The 22490-nt window shown below is 47.4% G+C and overlaps 1 protein-coding gene, 15 non-coding genes and 2 pseudogenes across 16 annotated transcripts in view; 17 read left to right on the top strand and 1 right to left on the bottom strand.

Annotated features, from left to right (window-relative positions):
- LOC142095485 (uncharacterized) overlaps nucleotides 1-22490 on the bottom strand; it is a 185296-nt gene that overhangs the window by 3320 nt on the left and 159486 nt on the right. The gene's annotated exons all lie outside the window — the stretch shown is intronic.
- Nucleotides 436-626, top strand: LOC142095846 (U2 spliceosomal RNA). Its single transcript, XR_012678019.1, has one exon. It is a non-coding gene; the product is annotated as a U2 spliceosomal RNA (small nuclear RNA).
- Nucleotides 1446-1636, top strand: LOC142095845 (U2 spliceosomal RNA). Its single transcript, XR_012678018.1, has one exon. It is a non-coding gene; the product is annotated as a U2 spliceosomal RNA (small nuclear RNA).
- LOC142095844 (U2 spliceosomal RNA) lies at nucleotides 2456-2646 on the top strand. Its single transcript, XR_012678017.1, has one exon. It is a non-coding gene; the product is annotated as a U2 spliceosomal RNA (small nuclear RNA).
- LOC142095843 (U2 spliceosomal RNA) lies at nucleotides 3466-3656 on the top strand. The gene has a single exon (XR_012678016.1). It is a non-coding gene; the product is annotated as a U2 spliceosomal RNA (small nuclear RNA).
- LOC142095842 (U2 spliceosomal RNA) lies at nucleotides 4476-4666 on the top strand. Its single transcript, XR_012678015.1, has one exon. It is a non-coding gene; the product is annotated as a U2 spliceosomal RNA (small nuclear RNA).
- Nucleotides 5487-5677, top strand: LOC142095841 (U2 spliceosomal RNA). The gene has a single exon (XR_012678014.1). It is a non-coding gene; the product is annotated as a U2 spliceosomal RNA (small nuclear RNA).
- LOC142095839 (U2 spliceosomal RNA) lies at nucleotides 6497-6687 on the top strand. Its single transcript, XR_012678013.1, has one exon. It is a non-coding gene; the product is annotated as a U2 spliceosomal RNA (small nuclear RNA).
- LOC142095838 (U2 spliceosomal RNA) lies at nucleotides 7507-7697 on the top strand. Its single transcript, XR_012678012.1, has one exon. It is a non-coding gene; the product is annotated as a U2 spliceosomal RNA (small nuclear RNA).
- Nucleotides 9255-9436, top strand: LOC142095895 (U2 spliceosomal RNA). Its single transcript, XR_012678027.1, has one exon. It is a non-coding gene; the product is annotated as a U2 spliceosomal RNA (small nuclear RNA).
- Nucleotides 10256-10446, top strand: LOC142095837 (U2 spliceosomal RNA). Its single transcript, XR_012678011.1, has one exon. It is a non-coding gene; the product is annotated as a U2 spliceosomal RNA (small nuclear RNA).
- Nucleotides 11266-11422, top strand: LOC142095965 (U2 spliceosomal RNA; annotated as a pseudogene).
- Nucleotides 17075-17247, top strand: LOC142095861 (U2 spliceosomal RNA; annotated as a pseudogene).
- LOC142095836 (U2 spliceosomal RNA) lies at nucleotides 18067-18257 on the top strand. The gene has a single exon (XR_012678010.1). It is a non-coding gene; the product is annotated as a U2 spliceosomal RNA (small nuclear RNA).
- LOC142095835 (U2 spliceosomal RNA) lies at nucleotides 19077-19267 on the top strand. The gene has a single exon (XR_012678009.1). It is a non-coding gene; the product is annotated as a U2 spliceosomal RNA (small nuclear RNA).
- LOC142095834 (U2 spliceosomal RNA) lies at nucleotides 20087-20277 on the top strand. Its single transcript, XR_012678008.1, has one exon. It is a non-coding gene; the product is annotated as a U2 spliceosomal RNA (small nuclear RNA).
- Nucleotides 21097-21287, top strand: LOC142095833 (U2 spliceosomal RNA). Its single transcript, XR_012678007.1, has one exon. It is a non-coding gene; the product is annotated as a U2 spliceosomal RNA (small nuclear RNA).
- LOC142095832 (U2 spliceosomal RNA) lies at nucleotides 22107-22297 on the top strand. The gene has a single exon (XR_012678006.1). It is a non-coding gene; the product is annotated as a U2 spliceosomal RNA (small nuclear RNA).

Raw genomic sequence — 22490 nt, 5'->3', positions numbered from 1 at the left:
TATTTACTTGCCGGTGGCCCGAGAAACAATTGTGATGCACCTTGAAGTGCTGTTTCTGTGACATGCTGTGAATATTCCGAAAGAAGCTGGGCAGACAGTGTGATTAATTGCCTGGGGAGACGAGGACGGAACGGCAGGCCGACTAATCAGCGGGCGTCGTTGCACTTATGGTCAAGGGGAGGAGTTAATGCAAATTTTGCAGGCATCTCGTTTGAAAAGTCCTCGGCTCATGTGCGTGCCTTTGCAGACAGAGAGGTGTAAAGAGGGTCCCAGTGAAGGTGTCAGGCTTTTCAGGCTAGTCGGGCCTAGAATGTGCAGCAATGGAGTGTTGTGGGCCGCCGCTGAAGAAAGTATACGGCGTGTGGCGTGGCTGTCTCCTACAGTTGTCAGGCCTAGCCTGAGAAGCGGGCGCTTTCCTGGGTCCCTTTTCAGGTTATCGCTTCTCGGCCTTTTGGCTAAGATCAAGTGTAGTATCTGTTCTTATCAGTTTAATATCTGATACGCCCCCTATCTGGGGGCCATATATTAAATGGATTTTTAGAACAGGGAGATGGAAGAAGAGCTTGCTCTGTCCACTCCACGCATTGACCTGGTATTGCAGTACTTCCAGGACCGGTGCACTTCTCTTATCCAGTTATCAAAAAATAGAATCATGTCTCTTTTCAGCAACAAAAAAACATAAGAACAGATTTTTGTCTCCTGTGTCTTATTTCGTGTCAATTTATTGTGTCTTTTTGTTGTTTTGTTTCTTATCTCTTTTAGCAAACAAGCATTTGCAGATAAGAAGACCCTTTTCTTTGTCCAAAAGGATTACTGAATTGATCCAATTATTCCTTTAATGGAGCAACTTGTGATTTGCAAATTCAATTGGATCTCCGAATGAATGAAACTATTAATCTGACGTAGTGTGTCTCCCTCTTGTGGACCCAGTGACATAATAAAGGCAAGTGAGGATTATGACACACACCTTTTAGAACCCTGCTGCTGTTGCAGCATGCAGCTTCCTTTTCTATTTACTTGCCGGTGGCCCGAGAAACAATTGTGATGCACCTTGAAGTGCTGTTTCTGTGACATGCTGTGAATATTCCGAAAGAAGCTGGGCAGACAGTGTGATTAATTGCCTGGGGAGACGAGGACGGAACGGCAGGCCGACTAATCAGCGGGCGTCGTTGCACTTATGGTCAAGGGGAGGAGTTAATGCAAATTTTGCAGGCATCTCGTTTGAAAAGTCCTCGGCTCATGTGCGTGCCTTTGCAGACAGAGAGGTGTAAAGAGGGTCCCAGTGAAGGTGTCAGGCTTTTCAGGCTAGTCGGGCCTAGAATGTGCAGCAATGGAGTGTTGTGGGCCGCCGCTGAAGAAAGTATACGGCGTGTGGCGTGGCTGTCTCCTACAGTTGTCAGGCCTAGCCTGAGAAGCGGGCGCTTTCCTGGGTCCCTTTTCAGGTTATCGCTTCTCGGCCTTTTGGCTAAGATCAAGTGTAGTATCTGTTCTTATCAGTTTAATATCTGATACGCCCCCTATCTGGGGGCCATATATTAAATGGATTTTTAGAACAGGGAGATGGAAGAAGAGCTTGCTCTGTCCACTCCACGCATTGACCTGGTATTGCAGTACTTCCAGGACCGGTGCACTTCTCTTATCCAGTTATCAAAAAATAGAATCATGTCTCTTTTCAGCAACAAAAAAACATAAGAACAGATTTTTGTCTCCTGTGTCTTATTTCGTGTCAATTTATTGTGTCTTTTTGTTGTTTTGTTTCTTATCTCTTTTAGCAAACAAGCATTTGCAGATAAGAAGACCCTTTTCTTTGTCCAAAAGGATTACTGAATTGATCCAATTATTCCTTTAATGGAGCAACTTGTGATTTGCAAATTCAATTGGATCTCCGAATGAATGAAACTATTAATCTGACGTAGTGTGTCTCCCTCTTGTGGACCCAGTGACATAATAAAGGCAAGTGAGGATTATGACACACACCTTTTAGAACCCTGCTGCTGTTGCAGCATGCAGCTTCCTTTTCTATTTACTTGCCGGTGGCCCGAGAAACAATTGTGATGCACCTTGAAGTGCTGTTTCTGTGACATGCTGTGAATATTCCGAAAGAAGCTGGGCAGACAGTGTGATTAATTGCCTGGGGAGACGAGGACGGAACGGCAGGCCGACTAATCAGCGGGCGTCGTTGCACTTATGGTCAAGGGGAGGAGTTAATGCAAATTTTGCAGGCATCTCGTTTGAAAAGTCCTCGGCTCATGTGCGTGCCTTTGCAGACAGAGAGGTGTAAAGAGGGTCCCAGTGAAGGTGTCAGGCTTTTCAGGCTAGTCGGGCCTAGAATGTGCAGCAATGGAGTGTTGTGGGCCGCCGCTGAAGAAAGTATACGGCGTGTGGCGTGGCTGTCTCCTACAGTTGTCAGGCCTAGCCTGAGAAGCGGGCGCTTTCCTGGGTCCCTTTTCAGGTTATCGCTTCTCGGCCTTTTGGCTAAGATCAAGTGTAGTATCTGTTCTTATCAGTTTAATATCTGATACGCCCCCTATCTGGGGGCCATATATTAAATGGATTTTTAGAACAGGGAGATGGAAGAAGAGCTTGCTCTGTCCACTCCACGCATTGACCTGGTATTGCAGTACTTCCAGGACCGGTGCACTTCTCTTATCCAGTTATCAAAAAATAGAATCATGTCTCTTTTCAGCAACAAAAAAACATAAGAACAGATTTTTGTCTCCTGTGTCTTATTTCGTGTCAATTTATTGTGTCTTTTTGTTGTTTTGTTTCTTATCTCTTTTAGCAAACAAGCATTTGCAGATAAGAAGACCCTTTTCTTTGTCCAAAAGGATTACTGAATTGATCCAATTATTCCTTTAATGGAGCAACTTGTGATTTGCAAATTCAATTGGATCTCCGAATGAATGAAACTATTAATCTGACGTAGTGTGTCTCCCTCTTGTGGACCCAGTGACATAATAAAGGCAAGTGAGGATTATGACACACACCTTTTAGAACCCTGCTGCTGTTGCAGCATGCAGCTTCCTTTTCTATTTACTTGCCGGTGGCCCGAGAAACAATTGTGATGCACCTTGAAGTGCTGTTTCTGTGACATGCTGTGAATATTCCGAAAGAAGCTGGGCAGACAGTGTGATTAATTGCCTGGGGAGACGAGGACGGAACGGCAGGCCGACTAATCAGCGGGCGTCGTTGCACTTATGGTCAAGGGGAGGAGTTAATGCAAATTTTGCAGGCATCTCGTTTGAAAAGTCCTCGGCTCATGTGCGTGCCTTTGCAGACAGAGAGGTGTAAAGAGGGTCCCAGTGAAGGTGTCAGGCTTTTCAGGCTAGTCGGGCCTAGAATGTGCAGCAATGGAGTGTTGTGGGCCGCCGCTGAAGAAAGTATACGGCGTGTGGCGTGGCTGTCTCCTACAGTTGTCAGGCCTAGCCTGAGAAGCGGGCGCTTTCCTGGGTCCCTTTTCAGGTTATCGCTTCTCGGCCTTTTGGCTAAGATCAAGTGTAGTATCTGTTCTTATCAGTTTAATATCTGATACGCCCCCTATCTGGGGGCCATATATTAAATGGATTTTTAGAACAGGGAGATGGAAGAAGAGCTTGCTCTGTCCACTCCACGCATTGACCTGGTATTGCAGTACTTCCAGGACCGGTGCACTTCTCTTATCCAGTTATCAAAAAATAGAATCATGTCTCTTTTCAGCAACAAAAAAACATAAGAACAGATTTTTGTCTCCTGTGTCTTATTTCGTGTCAATTTATTGTGTCTTTTTGTTGTTTTGTTTCTTATCTCTTTTAGCAAACAAGCATTTGCAGATAAGAAGACCCTTTTCTTTGTCCAAAAGGATTACTGAATTGATCCAATTATTCCTTTAATGGAGCAACTTGTGATTTGCAAATTCAATTGGATCTCCGAATGAATGAAACTATTAATCTGACGTAGTGTGTCTCCCTCTTGTGGACCCAGTGACATAATAAAGGCAAGTGAGGATTATGACACACACCTTTTAGAACCCTGCTGCTGTTGCAGCATGCAGCTTCCTTTTCTATTTACTTGCCGGTGGCCCGAGAAACAATTGTGATGCACCTTGAAGTGCTGTTTCTGTGACATGCTGTGAATATTCCGAAAGAAGCTGGGCAGACAGTGTGATTAATTGCCTGGGGAGACGAGGACGGAACGGCAGGCCGACTAATCAGCGGGCGTCGTTGCACTTATGGTCAAGGGGAGGAGTTAATGCAAATTTTGCAGGCATCTCGTTTGAAAAGTCCTCGGCTCATGTGCGTGCCTTTGCAGACAGAGAGGTGTAAAGAGGGTCCCAGTGAAGGTGTCAGGCTTTTCAGGCTAGTCGGGCCTAGAATGTGCAGCAATGGAGTGTTGTGGGCCGCCGCTGAAGAAAGTATACGGCGTGTGGCGTGGCTGTCTCCTACAGTTGTCAGGCCTAGCCTGAGAAGCGGGCGCTTTCCTGGGTCCCTTTTCAGGTTATCGCTTCTCGGCCTTTTGGCTAAGATCAAGTGTAGTATCTGTTCTTATCAGTTTAATATCTGATACGCCCCCTATCTGGGGGCCATATATTAAATGGATTTTTAGAACAGGGAGATGGAAGAAGAGCTTGCTCTGTCCACTCCACGCATTGACCTGGTATTGCAGTACTTCCAGGACCGGTGCACTTCTCTTATCCAGTTATCAAAAAATAGAATCATGTCTCTTTTCAGCAACAAAAAAACATAAGAACAGATTTTTGTCTCCTGTGTCTTATTTCGTGTCAATTTATTGTGTCTTTTTGTTGTTTTGTTTCTTATCTCTTTTAGCAAACAAGCATTTGCAGATAAGAAGACCCTTTTCTTTGTCCAAAAGGATTACTGAATTGATCCAATTATTCCTTTAATGGAGCAACTTGTGATTTGCAAATTCAATTGGATCTCCGAATGAATGAAACTATTAATCTGACGTAGTGTGTCTCCCTCTTGTGGACCCAGTGACATAATAAAGGCAAGTGAGGATTATGACACACACCTTTTAGAACCCTGCTGCTGTTGCAGCATGCAGCTTCCTTTTCTATTTACTTGCCGGTGGCCCGAGAGAACAATTGTGATGCACCTTGAAGTGCTGTTTCTGTGACATGCTGTGAATATTCCGAAAGAAGCTGGGCAGACAGTGTGATTAATTGCCTGGGGAGACGAGGACGGAACGGCAGGCCGACTAATCAGCGGGCGTCGTTGCACTTATGGTCAAGGGGAGGAGTTAATGCAAATTTTGCAGGCATCTCGTTTGAAAAGTCCTCGGCTCATGTGCGTGCCTTTGCAGACAGAGAGGTGTAAAGAGGGTCCCAGTGAAGGTGTCAGGCTTTTCAGGCTAGTCGGGCCTAGAATGTGCAGCAATGGAGTGTTGTGGGCCGCCGCTGAAGAAAGTATACGGCGTGTGGCGTGGCTGTCTCCTACAGTTGTCAGGCCTAGCCTGAGAAGCGGGCGCTTTCCTGGGTCCCTTTTCAGGTTATCGCTTCTCGGCCTTTTGGCTAAGATCAAGTGTAGTATCTGTTCTTATCAGTTTAATATCTGATACGCCCCCTATCTGGGGGCCATATATTAAATGGATTTTTAGAACAGGGAGATGGAAGAAGAGCTTGCTCTGTCCACTCCACGCATTGACCTGGTATTGCAGTACTTCCAGGACCGGTGCACTTCTCTTATCCAGTTATCAAAAAATAGAATCATGTCTCTTTTCAGCAACAAAAAAACATAAGAACAGATTTTTGTCTCCTGTGTCTTATTTCGTGTCAATTTATTGTGTCTTTTTGTTGTTTTGTTTCTTATCTCTTTTAGCAAACAAGCATTTGCAGATAAGAAGACCCTTTTCTTTGTCCAAAAGGATTACTGAATTGATCCAATTATTCCTTTAATGGAGCAACTTGTGATTTGCAAATTCAATTGGATCTCCGAATGAATGAAACTATTAATCTGACGTAGTGTGTCTCCCTCTTGTGGACCCAGTGACATAATAAAGGCAAGTGAGGATTATGACACACACCTTTTAGAACCCTGCTGCTGTTGCAGCATGCAGCTTCCTTTTCTATTTACTTGCCGGTGGCCCGAGAAACAATTGTGATGCACCTTGAAGTGCTGTTTCTGTGACATGCTGTGAATATTCCGAAAGAAGCTGGGCAGACAGTGTGATTAATTGCCTGGGGAGACGAGGACGGAACGGCAGGCCGACTAATCAGCGGGCGTCGTTGCACTTATGGTCAAGGGGAGGAGTTAATGCAAATTTTGCAGGCATCTCGTTTGAAAAGTCCTCGGCTCATGTGCGTGCCTTTGCAGACAGAGAGGTGTAAAGAGGGTCCCAGTGAAGGTGTCAGGCTTTTCAGGCTAGTCGGGCCTAGAATGTGCAGCAATGGAGTGTTGTGGGCCGCCGCTGAAGAAAGTATACGGCGTGTGGCGTGGCTGTCTCCTACAGTTGTCAGGCCTAGCCTGAGAAGCGGGCGCTTTCCTGGGTCCCTTTTCAGGTTATCGCTTCTCGGCCTTTTGGCTAAGATCAAGTGTAGTATCTGTTCTTATCAGTTTAATATCTGATACGCCCCCTATCTGGGGGCCATATATTAAATGGATTTTTAGAACAGGGAGATGGAAGAAGAGCTTGCTCTGTCCACTCCACGCATTGACCTGGTATTGCAGTACTTCCAGGACCGGTGCACTTCTCTTATCCAGTTATCAAAAAATAGAATCATGTCTCTTTTCAGCAACAAAAAAACATAAGAACAGATTTTTGTCTCCTGTGTCTTATTTCGTGTCAATTTATTGTGTCTTTTTGTTGTTTTGTTTCTTATCTCTTTTAGCAAACAAGCATTTGCAGATAAGAAGACCCTTTTCTTTGTCCAAAAGGATTACTGAATTGATCCAATTATTCCTTTAATGGAGCAACTTGTGATTTGCAAATTCAATTGGATCTCCGAATGAATGAAACTATTAATCTGACGTAGTGTGTCTCCCTCTTGTGGACCCAGTGACATAATAAAGGCAAGTGAGGATTATGACACACACCTTTTAGAACCCTGCTGCTGTTGCAGCATGCAGCTTCCTTTTCTATTTACTTGCCGGTGGCCCGAGAAACAATTGTGATGCACCTTGAAGTGCTGTTTCTGTGACATGCTGTGAATATTCCGAAAGAAGCTGGGCAGACAGTGTGATTAATTGCCTGGGGAGACGAGGACGGAACGGCAGGCCGACTAATCAGCGGGCGTCGTTGCACTTATGGTCAAGGGGAGGAGTTAATGCAAATTTTGCAGGCATCTCGTTTGAAAAGTCCTCGGCTCATGTGCGTGCCTTTGCAGACAGAGAGGTGTAAAGAGGGTCCCAGTGAAGGTGTCAGGCTTTTCAGGCTAGTCGGGCCTAGAATGTGCAGCAATGGAGTGTTGTGGGCCGCCGCTGAAGAAAGTATACGGCGTGTGGCGTGGCTGTCTCCTACAGTTGTCAGGCCTAGCCTGAGAAGCGGGCGCTTTCCTGGGTCCCTTTTCAGGTTATCGCTTCTCGGCCTTTTGGCTAAGATCAAGTGTAGTATCTGTTCTTATCAGTTTAATATCTGATACGCCCCCTATCTGGGGGCCATATATTAAATGGATTTTTAGAACAGGGAGATGGAAGAAGAGCTTGCTCTGTCCACTCCACGCATTGACCTGGTATTGCAGTACTTCCAGGACCGGTGCACTTCTCTTATCCAGTTATCAAAAAATAGAATCATGTCTCTTTTCAGCAACAAAAAAACATAAGAACAGATTTTTGTCTCCTGTGTCTTATTTCGTGTCAATTTATTGTGTCTTTTTGTTGTTTTGTTTCTTATCTCTTTTAGCAAACAAGCATTTGCAGATAAGAAGACCCTTTTCTTTGTCCAAAAGGATTACTGAATTGATCCAATTATTCCTTTAATGGAGCAACTTGTGATTTGCAAATTCAATTGGATCTCCGAATGAATGAAACTATTAATCTGACGTAGTGTGTCTCCCTCTTGTGGACCCAGTGACATAATAAAGGCAAGTGAGGATTATGACACACACCTTTTAGAACCCTGCTGCTGTTGCAGCATGCAGCTTCCTTTTCTATTTACTTGCCGGTGGCCCGAGAAACAATTGTGATGCACCTTGAAGTGCTGTTTCTGTGACATGCTGTGAATATTCCGAAAGAAGCTGGGCAGACAGTGTGATTAATTGCCTGGGGAGACGAGGACGGAACGGCAGGCCGACTAATCAGCGGGCGTCGTTGCACTTATGGTCAAGGGGAGGAGTTAATGCAAATTTTGCAGGCATCTCGTTTGAAAAGTCCTCGGCTCATGTGCGTGCCTTTGCAGACAGAGAGGTGTAAAGAGGGTCCCAGTGAAGGTGTCAGGCTTTTCAGGCTAGTCGGGCCTAGAATGTGCAGCAATGGAGTGTTGTGGGCCGCCGCTGAAGAAAGTATACGGCGTGTGGCGTGGCTGTCTCCTACAGTTGTCAGGCCTAGCCTGAGAAGCGGGCGCTTTCCTGGGTCCCTTTTCAGGTTATCGCTTCTCGGCCTTTTGGCTAAGATCAAGTGAGTACCTGTCTGAGTAGGGTTTGCCTGTGCCTGAAAGGACCATGGGAAAGCTTGGTCTGGCCAGAGGGCCGGTGGCTTTGAAAGCCTGGGCTAGAGCCCCTGGAGTGGTGACCCAGGGGTGCCAAAATCACTTGGGGCGTGGGACCCTCACTTGATGCGGCACTTTGCACAAACCCCACTTTCATGCCACACACCTTTCCTTGCCCCGGCCTTTTGGCTAGGCAGGAATAATTTTTAACATCTCGGCCGAAAGGCTGGGGCCGTTACACACGGCACTATTTATTTTCTCACCTGTTTTGTCACTCCACTTTTTTCTATGTTTTATTCACGGATTTTAGGGTGCGGATAAGGTCCTTATGGGCTCTATACCCCCGAAGATCTAGGGGGGGCTGTGTGGCCATCAGGTTCCGGTCCCCCTGAAAACCCCATCGTTGGCTCACCCTCCCGGGGGTGAGCTAGTTGTCGAGCCCTGGGTGAAGCCTCGGTGGATCCCAGGGCCAAAGGGACCCCCCCTAGCCTCGCAGCGAAGGGGGGTCTGAAGACCCTTGCCCCCTAAGGGTCCTTATGGATCCGGGGGTCGGGGACTAGGGCCCTTCCTTTATTGAGGAGGGCCAGTTCTGCATCCCTTGTGCACGTTTTTTAAGTTTTCACTTATTTTTTCGGACACTTGGGCACGAGAGCACTGATTGGAGTCTTTCAGACTACCTAGGCTTTCAATAAAAAAAAAAAAAAAATCTGTTCTTATCAGTTTAATATCTGATACGCCCCCTATCTGGGGGCCATATATTAAATGGATTTTTAGAACAGGGAGATGGAAGAAGAGCTTGCTCTGTCCACTCCACGCATTGACCTGGTATTGCAGTACTTCCAGGACCGGTGCACTTCTCTTATCCAGTTATCAAAAAATAGAATCATGTCTCTTTTCAGCAACAAAAAAACATAAGAACAGATTTTTGTCTCCTGTGTCTTATTTCGTGTCAATTTATTGTGTCTTTTTGTTGTTTTGTTTCTTATCTCTTTTAGCAAACAAGCATTTGCAGATAAGAAGACCCTTTTCTTTGTCCAAAAGGATTACTGAATTGATCCAATTATTCCTTTAATGGAGCAACTTGTGATTTGCAAATTCAATTGGATCTCCGAATGAATGAAACTATTAATCTGACGTAGTGTGTCTCCCTCTTGTGGACCCAGTGACATAATAAAGGCAAGTGAGGATTATGACACACACCTTTTAGAACCCTGCTGCTGTTGCAGCATGCAGCTTCCTTTTCTATTTACTTGCCGGTGGCCCGAGAAACAATTGTGATGCACCTTGAAGTGCTGTTTCTGTGACATGCTGTGAATATTCCGAAAGAAGCTGGGCAGACAGTGTGATTAATTGCCTGGGGAGACGAGGACGGAACGGCAGGCCGACTAATCAGCGGGCGTCGTTGCACTTATGGTCAAGGGGAGGAGTTAATGCAAATTTTGCAGGCATCTCGTTTGAAAAGTCCTCGGCTCATGTGCGTGCCTTTGCAGACAGAGAGGTGTAAAGAGGGTCCCAGTGAAGGTGTCAGGCTTTTCAGGCTAGTCGGGCCTAGAATGTGCAGCAATGGAGTGTTGTGGGCCGCCGCTGAAGAAAGTATACGGCGTGTGGCGTGGCTGTCTCCTACAGTTGTCAGGCCTAGCCTGAGAAGCGGGCGCTTTCCTGGGTCCCTTTTCAGGTTATCGCTTCTCGGCCTTTTGGCTAAGATCAAGTGTAGTATCTGTTCTTATCAGTTTAATATCTGATACGCCCCCTATCTGGGGGCCATATATTAAATGGATTTTTAGAACAGGGAGATGGAAGAAGAGCTTGCTCTGTCCACTCCACGCATTGACCTGGTATTGCAGTACTTCCAGGACCGGTGCACTTCTCTTATCCAGTTATCAAAAAATAGAATCATGTCTCTTTTCAGCAACAAAAAAACATAAGAACAGATTTTTGTCTCCTGTGTCTTATTTCGTGTCAATTTATTGTGTCTTTTTGTTGTTTTGTTTCTTATCTCTTTTAGCAAACAAGCATTTGCAGATAAGAAGACCCTTTTCTTTGTCCAAAAGGATTACTGAATTGATCCAATTATTCCTTTAATGGAGCAACTTGTGATTTGCAAATTCAATTGGATCTCCGAATGAATGAAACTATTAATCTGACGTAGTGTGTCTCCCTCTTGTGGACCCAGTGACATAATAAAGGCAAGTGAGGATTATGACACACACCTTTTAGAACCCTGCTGCTGTTGCAGCATGCAGCTTCCTTTTCTATTTACTTGCCGGTGGCCCGAGAAACAATTGTGATGCACCTTGAAGTGCTGTTTCTGTGACATGCTGTGAATATTCCGAAAGAAGCTGGGCAGACAGTGTGATTAATTGCCTGGGGAGACGAGGACGGAACGGCAGGCCGACTAATCAGCGGGCGTCGTTGCACTTATGGTCAAGGGGAGGAGTTAATGCAAATTTTGCAGGCATCTCGTTTGAAAAGTCCTCGGCTCATGTGCGTGCCTTTGCAGACAGAGAGGTGTAAAGAGGGTCCCAGTGAAGGTGTCAGGCTTTTCAGGCTAGTCGGGCCTAGAATGTGCAGCAATGGAGTGTTGTGGGCCGCCGCTGAAGAAAGTATACGGCGTGTGGCGTGGCTGTCTCCTACAGTTGTCAGGCCTAGCCTGAGAAGCGGGCGCTTTCCTGGGTCCCTTTTCAGGTTATCGCTTCTCGGCCTTTTGGCTAAGATCAAGTGTAGTATCTGTTCTTATCAGCTTACCAACTACCCGGTGGAGGTTATGCTGAGTGTGGCTCATCCGATAGCGCACTCTAACATTGGTGAGGGGCTGATGTAGACTCTGCTGCATGGTGCACTTGTCTCTCTCCTGCCCAAAACCCAGAGGACATACCTGAGTGTGGCTCATCCGATAGCACACTCTAACCCTGGTGAGGAACTGTTTGAGACTTGTGTTACCCGATCAAAGCCGGCCAGGAGCAAGAAGACCGACCCCGGGGAAGAAGCGCTGCCGACCCCCCCCCTGCCTGCCGGGAAGAAGACGCCGGGAGCACCTCCGGCTGAAGAAGCCCTCCTCTCCTCGGGCCCTGCTCCACTGGAAGAAGTGCCTCCTCTTCAGCGGAAGCCCCTGCTCCTCTCTACCCAGCGGGAGGACATCTGCACTGCTCCCTCCACCCCGGACGACCAGCCTCTCTACCCCAGGAAGAGCCAGGACGATGGCCTCAGCTACCCCAGCTCCTGCCTCCACCCCTGCTCCTGCCCCTGGGAAGAAGGGAGGAAAGACGACCGCCCCGAAGCCTCCCCCCGTGGCCGGAACCTCTGCCTCCACCGCCCCTGCTGCTGCCGGACAAGGCCAGCCCAACCAGGACACCCCCCAGAAGACCCCCACCCTGGAACCCTGGATGAGGCAGACCGTGGTCCTGAAGCTGAAGGAAGTGGAAGGAAGGGTCCCAGACATGACGGCCGAGACCTTCGGCAAGAAGATGATCCTGGACCAGGGCTTCTCCAAGGCTGAAACCCTCAGCGTGCAGAACTACCTGAAAGGGATCTGGTACATCACCTTCGCCTCCATTGCCATCTGCAAGAGGTACTGGGAGGCAGTGAAGACTGCGAGACCGGAGTCTCCCTTCTCCCGCTTCGTGGGGAACTGCCCCATCCAGAGAGAGGAGAGAAGAGTCACGGTCTCCATGAGAAATCCTCACACCCCTGGTAAGGACATCGCTACCTTCCTGAGCCGCTTCTGCTCCGTGGTCAAGGACCCCTCCAAGATCCTGGATGTCAACGGCTTCTGGACAGGCAAGTGGTCCATTATCATCAGACTGAGGAAAGACAGCACGGCAACTGACGGACTCCAACACCTGCCATCAAGCTTTGCCCTGGGCGGCTCTGCCGGCCTCCTCCACTATGCCGATCAGCCGAGGAACTGCAGAAAATGCGGGGAAGCTGACCACATGGCGAGAAGCTGCAAGGTCTCAGCCTGCAGGAACTGCAAGGTGGCGGGGCACGAGTCCAAGGATTGCCCAAGAAAATTGTCCTGCAACCTCTGCGGCCTGGCCAGCCACATCTACAGGGACTGCCCCCAGAGGGCCAGATCCTACGCTGCAGCTGCCGGGATCGGACTGCCGGAAAGCGGACCTGCCCCTGCCCTGCAGCCCAAGCCAGCCCAGAGGAAGCAACAGAAGCCCACACCGCAGCCAAGAGCTGGTAAGATATCTCCCACCCCTGTTGTGACAGCACCCCCCTCCCTCCCCGCTGTCACAACACCCCCCCCCCCTGCAGTAGCACTAACCCCCTCCACCGCTACTGCAGCTCCCTCCCTTTCCCTGGAGGATTTCCCCCCCCTCCTCCCTCTTGTGTCTGCAGGTGATGAGAACAAACAAAGAAGGAAGCGGAAAGAGCTGGACAGCCCAGCTGGCGACTCTGACCCTTCCAAGAAAAAGGCAATCGAGCTGGAAGAGGACCCTCTCCCGTCAGAGGGGGCCCTGGTAGAGATGGTGGATGAGCTGCTGGATTCTGAGCAGGAGGAGGAAGAATTCCTACAACTGCCCCAAATCTGCCTATTCGACCAGCTAGAGGAGAAAGGTCTGCTCCCACCCGAAGGGGACACGGGCAGACCGGACCAAGTCCCACCGGACAAGGAGGGTAACTGATGTATTGACTGTGCTAACTCTCTTTTTTCTCCCAACTAATGGCTAACTTTTCTCTTTTTACCATTAATGTGAGGAGTGTGAAGGATAAGATTAGACGTCAGTCTGTGTTTACCTTTCTTGACAGTCAGAAATGTGATGTTTACATGTTGCAGGAATGTTCTCTCCCTTTCTCTAGTTCCTACAGGCATCTGGGGAGGCAGTGGTCTCACGGGCCCTCCTATTGGTCTGGGGGGAGTGACTGTAAGTCTGCAGGGGTCGCCATTCTTATCAGGGGAAGCCTCTTTACATTAGATTCCGTTCAGGAGTTTGTCTGCGGCAGATTGCTTATCGTAGATGGCTCCTGGGCGGGTGAGCCTATCAGGCTTATCTGTGTGTATGCATCCCCGGGTAAGAATGAGCGTTTGGAGCTTTTCCAGACCCTGCGGGCCCAGCTCGCAACCACCAGGGCGGTAGTGATGGCTGGGGACTTTAACTGTCCTATAGAGGAAGATGGTAGGAGTTCTTGTACTAATGCTAAACTTGATGTTTCTTCCAGGTTGTTGCAGGAGATGGTAGCCGAAGCATCCTTGCGGGATGCAGTGGGATCTATGGGGGCCGGCTCTGTGAATTATACTTGGAGCCGCCCCGATGGCTCAGTGCGTTCCCGGATTGACTTTGTGTTTACATCGAGAGCGGTAAGACAAAACAGGCATGTCATGGTTCCCTGCTTTTTCTCTGATCATAGGGCCATTCTCTTTGAAGGTGTTCTGGGTCACGGGTTCCCTCCCGGCCCTGGCTCTTGGAAGCTGAACTGCGCTCTGCTGGGAAAGGAAGAGGTGATGGTTGAGCTGAGGGATGCCTATGTAATGTGGAAAAATGACAAAATGTATTTTGACTGTATGTCTAACTGGTGGGAGTATGTCAAGGGCAAGTTTCGCAGTTTCTTTCAGGCTAAAGGCCGCCAACAGGCGTGCGAGAGGAAGAGAAACTTCAGGAGACTTCAGCGTCAGCTGCAGTCCCTGCTGGATCTCCAACTCTGCGGCTGGGATGTGAAGGATGATCTGGCTGAGGCCAAAGGGGGCCTGAAAAGGCACTTCGAGGAAGAGGCCAATCGCATCATCTTCCGTTCCAAGGTGGAGAATCTGGAGAAGGGTGAGAAATGTAATTCTTTCTTTTTCAGAAAACTCCACTCCGGCCACACGCCCCTGACTGAGCTGCGGGACGAGTCTGGCACCCCCAGGAGGGGGAAGGAGGGCGTCATGGGAGTCGTCTCAGACTACTACGGCAAACTCTACTCCCCTAAGACTACAGACGACGACGCAGCTGAATCTTTCCTGTCAGGTATCACTAACCCTATTGATCCTACAGGTAGGGCAGCTATGGATGCCCCCCTCACCTTGGGGGAGCTGCACTCTGCCGCTAAATCCTTTAGGCCGGGCAGGACCCCGGGCAGTGATGGCCTCCCAGCCGAGCTCTATGTAGCGCTGTGGGACCTCATTGGCCCGGACCTGCTAGAGCTGTATGAGGAGATGGTGGTGGAGGGCAGGATGCCTCCTACTCTGAGAGAGGGCTTGATCACGATTTTGTACAAGCGCAAGGGAGAGAGATGTGACCTCAAAAATTGGAGGCCCATCTCCCTCCTGAACGTGGACTACAAGATTTTGGCCAAGGTACTAGCCAACAGGCTAAAGGTTGTCATTGGGCGAATTGTTCATCCTGATCAGACTTGTGGCATTCCTGGTAGAAGGATTGCAGACAGCCTTGCGCTGCTGAGGGACACGGTTCATTATATCAAAGACCGCCACGCACATGTGGCCCTGGTCAGTCTTGATCAGGAGAAGGCCTTTGATCGTGTCTCTCATGGTTTTATGCGTAAGGTTCTGTGCAGGTTTGGATTGGGTGATATGTTTTGTTCTTATGTTAACCTGATGTACCTTGATATTTACAGCTCGGTGTTGGTGAACGGCTGGAAGACTGACCCCTTCTCTGTACTGTCTGGGGTCAGACAAGGCTGCCCTCTTTCACCTCTCCTTTTTGTCTGTTGTATAGAGCTCTTTGCGATGTCCATCAGGCGAAACCCAGAGATCAGAGGGATCACCGCACCGGGTCCAGACCGACTAGAGGCCAAGTGTTCGCTCTACATGGATGACGTCACTGTCTTCTGCGCTGATCAGCGTTCGGTGGCAGCACTCGTCCAGACCTGCAACAACTTCGGCCAAGCTTCAGGGGCAAAAGTCAACTGCGGGAAGTCAGAGGCAATGCTGTTTGGTCAGTGGCACCTGTCATCCCCCGCTGCATTCCCCTTCACAATCAAGCCGGACTTCATCAAAATTCTTGGAGTTTGGTTCGGTGGAGAGGAGGCGGCCCTGAAGTGCTGGGAAGAGAGACTGGCAACAGTCCGGCAAAAGATTGGACTGTGGAGCCTCAGACTTCTTACCATCGAAGGGAAAGCACTGGTACTGCGCAACGAGATTCTTCCCGTTCTTCAGTACACGGCCCAAGCTTGGCCACCTCTTGCTGCCGTCTGTAAGACCATCACGAGGACAGTCTTTCACTTCATCTGGGGCTCCAAAATGGACAGAGTGAAGCGGTCAGTTATGTACAAGGAGCCCCACAAAGGTGGGAAAGGGATCCCGGATATCCCCACCATGCTGCGTGCCTTCTTTGTTTGCAACTGTATCCGCAGGACACTCCTTGAAAAGAACGTTTGCTCTGCTGGGAAGTCCATGTCACGCTTTTTCCTTCTTCCTCTTTGGAGGAAACTTGGTTGGGACAAGTGGGACAGCTCCTTCCCTTACAACTGGACTACACCTTGGTTTTACCTGGATGTTGGACAATTTGTGAGGGAGCACCATCTGGAGGGACTTAAACCAGACTTGTGGAAACCTAAAACTATCCACAAGCTCATCAGAGCTAAGGACATTATGGAGTCTGTTCCAGGGCTCCCTGTGGCCACGGCCAAACATGTTTGGGAGAATGTGGCCTCTAAGAGACTGACTAATGGACATAAAGACATTGCATGGATGGCCATTCAGGGGGGTTTGCCTCTCAGGACATTTATGCACTCCCGAAACCTGTGCAGATATGTTCACTGCCCCTTTTGTATTACCAAGAGGGAGACTGCTCAACATATCTTTTGGGACTGTCCCACTGCACAGGCATTGTTGGATGCCCTGGAACATGAACTTAAGGACAGTGTGCCCAGGACTTGCCTCTCATACCATTCGGTATTTTATGGATTATTTCCTGGGACTCACACCGTTGAGGCAATCCAGGAGGCCTGGCGCCTTATGAACTGTTTTAAGGACGCTATGTGGCTTGCCAGGAACCGCCTCATCTTGAAGCGGGAGAAGATGACCATCCAGGACTGTCGCAGGCTTATCCATAGCCTGTTAAGAGACTATAACACCCTTGACAGTCCTGAGGAAGATGAAGACGACGATTGATTGTAATTGATTGATTGTTGTCTCCTCTTCTCCTCCTCCCCATTGTGTCTATTTTCAATAAAAAACTTTGGTTTGTGCTCCCCTCCCTTTCCCCCTCCAACCCATTCCCCTTCACAGCATGAAGTATTATTGAATGTCATGTCTATTTATGCACCCTTCCCTTTGTGTCTGTCCTCAATAAAAACTTTTTGCTCGTGACTCCATCACCCTACCCCTCTCACCTACCTCCCCCTCACATCCAATGTTATTTTATTGTACTGTGATACGTTTTAAGTTTGAATGGTTAGTGCAGTACTTGATGTATATAGTGTAGGATGTCATGTCTTGTACTTTATGCCCTGTATTGTACTAAAACGTATGCATGATCATGTCTTACGGTGTACTGCGTACACTTGAATGAAATGTATGAACTGTGTTTTTTGTACTTTATACAAAATAAAGCTACTTTTTCAATCAAAAAATCTGTTCTTATCAGTTTAATATCTGATACGCCCCCTATCTGGGGGCCATATATTAAATGGATTTTTAGAACAGGGAGATGGAAGAAGAGCTTGCTCTGTCCACTCCACGCATTGACCTGGTATTGCAGTACTTCCAGGACCGGTGCACTTCTCTTATCCAGTTATCAAAAAATAGAATCATGTCTCTTTTCAGCAACAAAAAAACATAAGAACAGATTTTTGTCTCCTGTGTCTTATTTCGTGTCAATTTATTGTGTCTTTTTGTTGTTTTGTTTCTTATCTCTTTTAGCAAACAAGCATTTGCAGATAAGAAGACCCTTTTCTTTGTCCAAAAGGATTACTGAATTGATCCAATTATTCCTTTAATGGAGCAACTTGTGATTTGCAAATTCAATTGGATCTCCGAATGAATGAAACTATTAATCTGACGTAGTGTGTCTCCCTCTTGTGGACCCAGTGACATAATAAAGGCAAGTGAGGATTATGACACACACCTTTTAGAACCCTGCTGCTGTTGCAGCATGCAGCTTCCTTTTCTATTTACTTGCCGGTGGCCCGAGAAACAATTGTGATGCACCTTGAAGTGCTGTTTCTGTGACATGCTGTGAATATTCCGAAAGAAGCTGGGCAGACAGTGTGATTAATTGCCTGGGGAGACGAGGACGGAACGGCAGGCCGACTAATCAGCGGGCGTCGTTGCACTTATGGTCAAGGGGAGGAGTTAATGCAAATTTTGCAGGCATCTCGTTTGAAAAGTCCTCGGCTCATGTGCGTGCCTTTGCAGACAGAGAGGTGTAAAGAGGGTCCCAGTGAAGGTGTCAGGCTTTTCAGGCTAGTCGGGCCTAGAATGTGCAGCAATGGAGTGTTGTGGGCCGCCGCTGAAGAAAGTATACGGCGTGTGGCGTGGCTGTCTCCTACAGTTGTCAGGCCTAGCCTGAGAAGCGGGCGCTTTCCTGGGTCCCTTTTCAGGTTATCGCTTCTCGGCCTTTTGGCTAAGATCAAGTGTAGTATCTGTTCTTATCAGTTTAATATCTGATACGCCCCCTATCTGGGGGCCATATATTAAATGGATTTTTAGAACAGGGAGATGGAAGAAGAGCTTGCTCTGTCCACTCCACGCATTGACCTGGTATTGCAGTACTTCCAGGACCGGTGCACTTCTCTTATCCAGTTATCAAAAAATAGAATCATGTCTCTTTTCAGCAACAAAAAAACATAAGAACAGATTTTTGTCTCCTGTGTCTTATTTCGTGTCAATTTATTGTGTCTTTTTGTTGTTTTGTTTCTTATCTCTTTTAGCAAACAAGCATTTGCAGATAAGAAGACCCTTTTCTTTGTCCAAAAGGATTACTGAATTGATCCAATTATTCCTTTAATGGAGCAACTTGTGATTTGCAAATTCAATTGGATCTCCGAATGAATGAAACTATTAATCTGACGTAGTGTGTCTCCCTCTTGTGGACCCAGTGACATAATAAAGGCAAGTGAGGATTATGACACACACCTTTTAGAACCCTGCTGCTGTTGCAGCATGCAGCTTCCTTTTCTATTTACTTGCCGGTGGCCCGAGAAACAATTGTGATGCACCTTGAAGTGCTGTTTCTGTGACATGCTGTGAATATTCCGAAAGAAGCTGGGCAGACAGTGTGATTAATTGCCTGGGGAGACGAGGACGGAACGGCAGGCCGACTAATCAGCGGGCGTCGTTGCACTTATGGTCAAGGGGAGGAGTTAATGCAAATTTTGCAGGCATCTCGTTTGAAAAGTCCTCGGCTCATGTGCGTGCCTTTGCAGACAGAGAGGTGTAAAGAGGGTCCCAGTGAAGGTGTCAGGCTTTTCAGGCTAGTCGGGCCTAGAATGTGCAGCAATGGAGTGTTGTGGGCCGCCGCTGAAGAAAGTATACGGCGTGTGGCGTGGCTGTCTCCTACAGTTGTCAGGCCTAGCCTGAGAAGCGGGCGCTTTCCTGGGTCCCTTTTCAGGTTATCGCTTCTCGGCCTTTTGGCTAAGATCAAGTGTAGTATCTGTTCTTATCAGTTTAATATCTGATACGCCCCCTATCTGGGGGCCATATATTAAATGGATTTTTAGAACAGGGAGATGGAAGAAGAGCTTGCTCTGTCCACTCCACGCATTGACCTGGTATTGCAGTACTTCCAGGACCGGTGCACTTCTCTTATCCAGTTATCAAAAAATAGAATCATGTCTCTTTTCAGCAACAAAAAAACATAAGAACAGATTTTTGTCTCCTGTGTCTTATTTCGTGTCAATTTATTGTGTCTTTTTGTTGTTTTGTTTCTTATCTCTTTTAGCAAACAAGCATTTGCAGATAAGAAGACCCTTTTCTTTGTCCAAAAGGATTACTGAATTGATCCAATTATTCCTTTAATGGAGCAACTTGTGATTTGCAAATTCAATTGGATCTCCGAATGAATGAAACTATTAATCTGACGTAGTGTGTCTCCCTCTTGTGGACCCAGTGACATAATAAAGGCAAGTGAGGATTATGACACACACCTTTTAGAACCCTGCTGCTGTTGCAGCATGCAGCTTCCTTTTCTATTTACTTGCCGGTGGCCCGAGAAACAATTGTGATGCACCTTGAAGTGCTGTTTCTGTGACATGCTGTGAATATTCCGAAAGAAGCTGGGCAGACAGTGTGATTAATTGCCTGGGGAGACGAGGACGGAACGGCAGGCCGACTAATCAGCGGGCGTCGTTGCACTTATGGTCAAGGGGAGGAGTTAATGCAAATTTTGCAGGCATCTCGTTTGAAAAGTCCTCGGCTCATGTGCGTGCCTTTGCAGACAGAGAGGTGTAAAGAGGGTCCCAGTGAAGGTGTCAGGCTTTTCAGGCTAGTCGGGCCTAGAATGTGCAGCAATGGAGTGTTGTGGGCCGCCGCTGAAGAAAGTATACGGCGTGTGGCGTGGCTGTCTCCTACAGTTGTCAGGCCTAGCCTGAGAAGCGGGCGCTTTCCTGGGTCCCTTTTCAGGTTATCGCTTCTCGGCCTTTTGGCTAAGATCAAGTGTAGTATCTGTTCTTATCAGTTTAATATCTGATACGCCCCCTATCTGGGGGCCATATATTAAATGGATTTTTAGAACAGGGAGATGGAAGAAGAGCTTGCTCTGTCCACTCCACGCATTGACCTGGTATTGCAGTACTTCCAGGACCGGTGCACTTCTCTTATCCAGTTATCAAAAAATAGAATCATGTCTCTTTTCAGCAACAAAAAAACATAAGAACAGATTTTTGTCTCCTGTGTCTTATTTCGTGTCAATTTATTGTGTCTTTTTGTTGTTTTGTTTCTTATCTCTTTTAGCAAACAAGCATTTGCAGATAAGAAGACCCTTTTCTTTGTCCAAAAGGATTACTGAATTGATCCAATTATTCCTTTAATGGAGCAACTTGTGATTTGCAAATTCAATTGGATCTCCGAATGAATGAAACTATTAATCTGACGTAGTGTGTCTCCCTCTTGTGGACCCAGTGACATAATAAAGGCAAGTGAGGATTATGACACACACCTTTTAGAACCCTGCTGCTGTTGCAGCATGCAGCTTCCTTTTCTATTTACTTGCCGGTGGCCCGAGAAACAATTGTGATGCACCTTGAAGTGCTGTTTCTGTGACATGCTGTGAATATTCCGAAAGAAGCTGGGCAGACAGTGTGATTAATTGCCTGGGGAGACGAGGACGGAACGGCAGGCCGACTAATCAGCGGGCGTCGTTGCACTTATGGTCAAGGGGAGGAGTTAATGCAAATTTTGCAGGCATCTCGTTTGAAAAGTCCTCGGCTCATGTGCGTGCCTTTGCAGACAGAGAGGTGTAAAGAGGGTCCCAGTGAAGGTGTCAGGCTTTTCAGGCTAGTCGGGCCTAGAATGTGCAGCAATGGAGTGTTGTGGGCCGCCGCTGAAGAAAGTATACGGCGTGTGGCGTGGCTGTCTCCTACAGTTGTCAGGCCTAGCCTGAGAAGCGGGCGCTTTCCTGGGTCCCTTTTCAGGTTATCGCTTCTCGGCCTTTTGGCTAAGATCAAGTGTAGTATCTGTTCTTATCAGTTTAATATCTGATACGCCCCCTATCTGGGGGCCATATATTAAATGGATTTTTAGAACAGGGAGATGGAAGAAGAGCTTGCTCTGTCCACTCCACGCATTGACCTGGTATTGCAGTACTTCCAGGACCGGTGCACTTCTCTTATCCAGTTATCAAAAAATAGAATCATGTCTCTTTTCAGCAACAAAAAAACATAAGAACAGATTTTTGTCTCCTGTGTCTTATTTCGTGTCAATTTATTGTGTCTTTTTGTTGTTTTGTTTCTTATCTCTTTTAGCAAACAAGCATTTGCAGATAAGAAGACCCTTTTCTTTGTCCAAAAGGATTACTGAATTGATCCAATTATTCCTTTAATGGAGCAACTTGTGATTTGCAAATTCAATTGGATCTCCGAATGAATGAAACTATTAATCTGACGTAGTGTGTCTCCCTCTTGTGGACCCAGTGACATAATAAAGGCAAGTGAGGATTATGACACACACCTTTTAGAACCCTGCTGCTGTTGCAGCATGCAGCTTCCTTTTCTATTTACTTGCCGGTGGCCCGAGAAACAATTGTGATGCACCTTGAAGTGCTGTTTCTGTGACATGCTGTGAATATTCCGAAAGAAGCTGGGCAGACAGTGTGATTAATTGCCTGGGGAGACGAGGACGGAACGGCAGGCCGACTAATCAGCGGGCGTCGTTGCACTTATGGTCAAGGGGAGGAGTTAATGCAAATTTTGCAGGCATCTCGTTTGAAAAGTCCTCGGCTCATGTGCGTGCCTTTGCAGACAGAGAGGTGTAAAGAGGGTCCCAGTGAAGGTGTCAGGCTTTTCAGGCTAGTCGGGCCTAGAATGTGCAGCAATGGAGTGTTGTGGGCCGCCGCTGAAGAAAGTATACGGCGTGTGGCGTGGCTGTCTCCTACAGTTGTCAGGCCTAGCCTGAGAAGCGGGCGCTTTCCTGGGTCCCTTTTCAGGTTATCGCTTCTCGGCCTTTTGGCTAAGATCAAGTGTAGTATCTGTTCTTATCAGTTTAATATCTGATACGCCCCCTATCTGGGGGCCATATATTAAATGGATTTTTAGAACAGGGAGATGGAAGAAGAGCTTGCTCTGTCCACTCCACGCATTGACCTGGTATTGCAGTACTTCCAGGACCGGTGCACTTCTCTTATCCAGTTATCAAAAAATAGAATCATGTCTCTTTTCAGCAACAAAAAAACATAAGAACAGATTTTTGTCTCCTGTGTCTTATTTCGTGTCAATTTATTGTGTCTTTTTGTTGTTTTGTTTCTTATCTCTTTTAGCAAACAAGCATTTGCAGATAAGAAGACCCTTTTCTTTGTCCAAAAGGATTACTGAAT

The sequence above is a fragment of the Mixophyes fleayi genome, chromosome 6, assembly GCF_038048845.1.
Source record: "Mixophyes fleayi isolate aMixFle1 chromosome 6, aMixFle1.hap1, whole genome shotgun sequence".
Lineage (NCBI taxonomy): Eukaryota > Metazoa > Chordata > Amphibia > Anura > Limnodynastidae > Mixophyes > Mixophyes fleayi.
This window is presented reverse-complemented; position numbering and strand designations above follow the sequence as displayed.